Source organism: Callospermophilus lateralis, unplaced genomic scaffold (assembly GCF_048772815.1).
Source record: "Callospermophilus lateralis isolate mCalLat2 unplaced genomic scaffold, mCalLat2.hap1 Scaffold_51, whole genome shotgun sequence".
Classification (NCBI taxonomy): domain Eukaryota; kingdom Metazoa; phylum Chordata; class Mammalia; order Rodentia; family Sciuridae; genus Callospermophilus; species Callospermophilus lateralis.
Genome location: NW_027514446.1, coordinates 731034 through 737241, shown reverse-complemented (window position 1 = coordinate 737241; position 6208 = coordinate 731034).

Here is a 6208-nt window from a genome sequence, read left to right as displayed (position 1 = left end):
GCTAAAAAACTTTGGTCCAAATCCTATATTCACTCTTCTTCCTAAACCTACCTACTGTCTTCCTAATCCTACCGACTATCCCTTTTTGACTGGATGTTCTCTTCTACATTCAATCATCCAAGGTACAAGGTCCTATGCCATTGTATATCGATTTATCTGAGACATCTGTGCAGAACGTAATTCAATGCTAAGTATACCAATCAAGGACCCAATGACCTTCTGGGCTTCAATTCTTACTTAGATTTCTCTTTTCGTTCATATATTTCACCTCTATATTCTTATAAATATCGCAGGTTCCCAATACCATTGTTCATCGAGCAGAATGGTTCCTAACCAAAATTGAAAATGTTATTAACACTAACCATACACTCTTCCCTCAATCTAACTTTACAGAAAAGCAGTGACAGTGTTGGTCTTACAATTCAGGAATGTATGGGATCTTCCACCTGATGAGAACCTCAAAGGTATGTGCAGAAATGATCCCTGGAGAAGATGTAGGCAGCTATGAAGGACCTGAGAGAGCAAAAGTCATCTTCCATGGAAAACAAACTGGTAGGATGAAGTTTGGTGTCTGAATCAGCCTCTGTCTTCTTAATGTAGAGAAGACGGACCAAACCAGGCCTTATGGAGAGCAGTTCCTGAGAGCCTATGGATTATATCTCATTCTAACTTATGAAAGGGTCACAGGAAGTAGGGGCAGCCTCCATCTAAAGGGACCATAAGAAGCAACTGTTAAAACAAAGTGGTTGCCAAGGCAGTGACCTCATTCAGTTCCTGAAGGAAGTGACCTCACCTCACTTCCTTGGTGTTGGAACTCTCTGAACTTGGGATCCAGGAAGCCAGGCACCCCGAGCCAGTCCCAGTCCCAGTCCCAGTTGTCTCACTTGTTTGGGTTTACCAAGGACAGGGTCAGTCTTTCTTGGTACCTACTGATTTGAAGATGTCCAAATGCCAGAAGAGCTCTGAAGAGGGGCCTTTCCTGAGAAAGAAGGTAGTGGCTCACCGCTGGTTCCTGTCAACTTCACAGAGTTGGCCAAGGAGACCAGATCTGAGAGAAGACAGGCCATTTAGGAGGAACATAGTATGGCCCAGCCGTCAGAGAACACTCCGAATAGTCACAGACCTACTTGGGGGAAGGAGGTGCCTTTGTGGGTGTGGTTGTGGGTTTGTGGTTTGGTCTCATGTTCTGAGAATAAGGTTTTTCAGATATCAGCTCCGGAGCCCAGGAATTAGTTCTCATTGGGGCTAAGGTTCCCCACCAGCGAGATTTGAAATTGGCGCTGGCTGCATTGTTAACAAGGGCGGGGACTTTTCACGCCACTGCAGAAAAGAAGAAGGTAGGAAGAAGAAGTCCTTAGGCGCCATGTTGGGGTTTTTCTCTGGGGTATGGCTGCCATTTATACTTTTCCTAACATTCCTCCCTTTTTGTTTTTTTAGAAATTGGGGTGTTGTTTGTCATTTCTGGCTGATTCCTGCTGTGTAGGGGTGCTGTGGGGCCTAGAAAGGGAAGTGGACGAATGCTCGGGGGGCAGGTCTTGGGATATCATGGCAGCCAGAAATAAAACCCAGTGCTATAGATAGCTACTTCAGTAGGGGTAAAGTCTATGAAAGTTCCCTGATGCCACAAGTTGTCGATGGCATGAAACCAGTCCTGGATGGAGGAGATTGTTGGTATCAGCCACTGGTCCTGTAACAGAGACTCAAGGAAATACTGGAAGCGTTGCCTGGACATGGCGTCACCAGCACCTGAAGAAGATCAGAGCGAATAAAAACAGAATGAAGATAAAAATTAAAGCAAAGGTCAATTTTTGGCAGAAGTTCCATGTTGGGGGACTGACATAGAAGAGGCCAAGGGCCATGAGGAAGCTTAGAATGTCATAAAGACTCATGAATCCAGGATGGCAGATTAGGAGGTTCTCCAAGCTCGTTGTCTCCCGCTGTCTAATGTACGTTGCATTCCATCGTGCCTGGTAGTGAGCTTCATCACTGAGTGAACTGTTCTCTTGGAGATGTTAGGGGTTCATCGGTCATCAGAGGCTGGTAGTGCCTAAGCAAAAGCTGGTTGAAATTTTGATTAAAAATTTTTTGCAGTTGGGTTTGAAGGAACTTCATTATGCATGGCAAGAGAGCACAAAAAGGGAGCATCCCAATAAGGGGCCCCAAGATAGGTAGTAAGTACATGGCAAGATAGGATTGGAAGAACCCTGTTATGGGATTGGAGGAGCTAGGTTTGAGCAATTTGGTCGATAATTCCTGCAATTTAACAACATTTCTTTCTATCAGCCGAGATTCATTAACATAATAGCAACATTCCTCTCTGAGGAATAGGCATGTACCCCCTTTTTCTGCAGTGAGAAGATCAATTGCCCTTTGGTTCTGTAAAGCCACGTGTGCCAATGAAGTAACCTGGCGCTGCAAGGAGCCCAGAGACTCAGCAGTGGTATCGAGTGCTTCCTGCAGTTTTTGTTGCAGGTCATTGGATGCCCATAGAACATGACCTATAGCTCCACCAGAGAGTCCGAGACCCGCCACTGAGGTTGTTAAAGTGAGGCCTACAAGAACCGGCAGAAAGACTGCCCTACGGGTTCGGGAAGGTAGGGCCAACTGTCGGAATTCCGTGGGAGTATACAAAGACAGCTGAGGAACTACAGTAACCAAGAAACAAGTGCCAGAGACATTGATCGTTGAGGTACTAAAAGACCCATTACACCAGAGGAAATTTCCAGGTTGCATAAACGCAGGGCTCGATTGGGTGCTTAAGCTCAAGGAACAAATTGGTAAAGGATTCATTATTGGCAGGTGGAAACAGATGAAAGCAAATAAAGCATTGGTGGAATAACTTTCCCACAGTGGGATACGTGTCACATGTAGGGGTTGTCCTTTCTTAGAGAAATTGTAGGTTTTTGCTGAAATATTTCCTGCCGCTAATGGGACCGCTGCTAGAAGTGGACGACTAATTGAATCACAGAGAAAGCACTGAGAAGGAGGCACAGAAAGAGGGGTGGATTTTAATAATTGAAGAGTTTGGTGTAACAAATTGAGCCATGTGTCAGGGGGACCTGAGGGGGTTGAAGGGTCTGAATCCTTTTTGGATGAGCTATGGATAAGATCTCGAAGTTTTGATTCTGACTCCTTAATGTGTTCGACTACCTGGATGGTTGCCTTAGGTGGCATAATCAGGGTGCTGCCAACAGTCATCCACATTGTGGGTCTGGCTGAGGTTGTCCGAGCATAGACAGCAAACTCAACATAGCCCCAACGTTTGGCCTTGGGGTCAGGTATATCTAAAGTATACCATCCATTGTTATCAGATGAAGAGCCTTTATGCCACTTTAGGTAACTAGATGTCCACCCTTTTGGGTAACCAAGTGAGTGGTAAGAATAGCTACCATGTTCATCATGGAACCTGCATGACCAATAGGGGCACCCATTATATATCTCAGGCCACCAATGACAATAGTCTTTTGTTTGATCAAAAAGGAAGCAAATGAAAGGCCAGTTCCAGCTACCAGGGACGAAGGTCCTTGAAGGTGACAATTTTAGGGAAATAGAGGTGCAATTGTGGATGAAGCAAGTAGTTGCATCCACTGCACGGACCTTCTGCATGCCATGTTCTGAGTACCGTTCCTGAAGAGTGAATAAATACATGGTAGAAGAGGTGGGTAAAGACCAGTCCCGATAGAGTACAGAAAATAAGCAGAGCACAAAAAAACAAGCAGTTACAGAAGATTAGGGTGTTGGGAGAGCTCATTGTGACTTTTTTAAGAGGAATTGGGCTGCATGGAACACCGTGTGAGCTGCAACTTAAATGGGTGAGATGAGTGTGGAGAGCAGGAGTTAAGGGGAGGTTCAGGAGGTGATTCTTGGAGTTCCTCTGGGTGGTCCTGTCGTCAGCAGGTGGGACCTCCTGGTGATATGGCTTCAACCTAGAAATGTGAATCCAGGGAGTGAGACGGTTGTCTGGTAAGGAGAGTTTGGCGGCAGTGGGGGTACAGAGAATGACAGGATAGGGGCATTTCCATTTTGGGGCAAGAGTCCCTTTCTCCTCTGGGGTATTATAATAGACTAGACTCCCAGGTGTTATGGGAGGAGTGTTTGGAGAGGACACTGGGTCCGGATGAAACCAGTCCTGATATTTCCAGAGTTCCGAGCAGAGATGATATAAAAGAGGCAAAGACAAATCTCGGGTGAGAGATCCTTGTGAAATGACCAACCCAGGGGGTATAAGAGCTCTTCCATACATTATCTCAAAGGGAGACAGTAAAGATGGTTTTTAGGGAGAGCTCTGATTCGAAGCAAATCCAAGGGAAGGAGTTTGATCCAGTCTAAGTTTAATTCCATTGTCAATTTGGTAAGGACTTCCTTTAGAGTACGATTTACCCTTTCCACTTTCCCTGAAGCTTGGGGGTAATATGGAGAGTGGGAATGCCACTTGAAGGAGAGGGCTTGAGAGACCTTTTGTGTGATCCTAGAAATAAACTCAGGGCCATTGTCATATTGTAGAGAAGTGGGCATACCAAACCTGGGGATGATGTCTGTCAGTAAGATTAAAGCTACAGTGGAAGCCGTTTTATTGGAAGTGGGAAATGCCTCAATCCAACCAGAGAAAGTGTCCACAAAGACAAGGAGGTATTTAGTGCGCCATACTGTGAGCATGTTGGTGAAGTCTACCTGCCAGTCAGCAGTGGGAATGTGTCCCCGGGCTTGGTGGGAAGGGAAAGGTTTGGGGCTTAAAGGAGTATAAGTGTTGGTCCACTGACAGATCTGACAATTAGAGGCTATATTCTGTAGCATGGCTTTGTCAGAGAGGGTGAGCGAGAAGAAGCTCTGTAAAAAGAGGGTCAAAGACTGAGAATTGGAAAGGAATAGATTATGAAGGAACTTGAAGAGATCCTTGTTCTTACTGGAAGAAGTAGGGGCTTCAGATGAGCTGTCTAAAGTGGCCATTATATGTCCCCCAGGGGGTCCATCATTGGAAGTGGTAGCAGCCATTTGTGCCACCTGGTCAGCTTTGGCATTGCCCTCAGTGATAAGAGAGAAGTCCTTCTGATTAGACCTACAATGGACAACTCCCACCTGGGTGGGTAAGTGGGAGGCCTCTATCAGATTTGTTATAAGAGCCGAATTAGTGATCACATTACCTTTGGTGGTAAGTAGGCCTCGCTCCTTTTATATTGCAGGATGGGATAAGATATGGAAGACATATTTTGAATCAGTATAAAGGGTGAGGGATTTGCCTTGTGCTAGAAGGCTGGCACGAGTGGCTACTATAAGTTCAGACTGCTGGTTGGTAGTTCCTGAAGGTAGAGCTTTGGCCTCTATAATCTCAGTGGCTGATACTACAGCGTATCCAAAGTAATGAGTGCCGTTCTGCCTAAAGGAACTGCCATCAGTAAACCAGATAAGGTCAGGCGTGGCTAGTAGTCACTCAGAAATGGAAGAATGACAGGGGAGGAAATCATCTAAGGTTTCCAATCAATTATGAGTTGGTGTGTTAGACGTGGGAGTCATTGGGAGCAGTGAGGCAGGGTTCTGTGCAGAGCAGGGAAGGAAAGTAATATTAGGGTTTTCCAGAAAGGAAGTGAGGAGCGACAGAAATCTGGATGGAGGAAGGGTTTGAAAGCCCTTATAAGCTAAAAGATCCTTCAAGTGATGTGGGGAGTGGATAGTTAAAGGGGCCCCAAAAGTAAGCTTAGAGGCTTCTTTGTGTAAAATGTGTCCAGCACCCAGAGCTCTTAAGCAAGGGGCCCACTCACGGATGGTAGGGTCAAGTTGCTTGGACAAATATGCCACAGGTGCAAATGTAGGCCCATAGTTTTGACCTAAGACCCCAAGTTCTTGCCTCCCATTTTCATGGACATATACATGAAATGGTCTTGAAAGATCAGGAAGGTGAAGGGCAGGTGCCTTTAAGACAAGTTGCTGAAGCCTGCGCAAGTTGTAGTTTGGGGAGGAGGCAAGAGATTCACTAGGGGGTCCCTTTGCTAGGTCATACAGGATTTGTAAAGAAGAGAATAATTTGGGATCCAGGCCCTAAAATAACCTGCTAGTCCTAGGAATGATAGTATTTTGGCTTTTGTATGGGGCACTGGAAGATAAGAGAGGAGTTGCCTCCTATCCAGTGTTATTTTCTTTTTTCTGGGTGTAAGGCAAAAACCAAGATAGGTGACAGAAGACTGGGAAACCTGGGCCTTGTGGGGAGACTCCC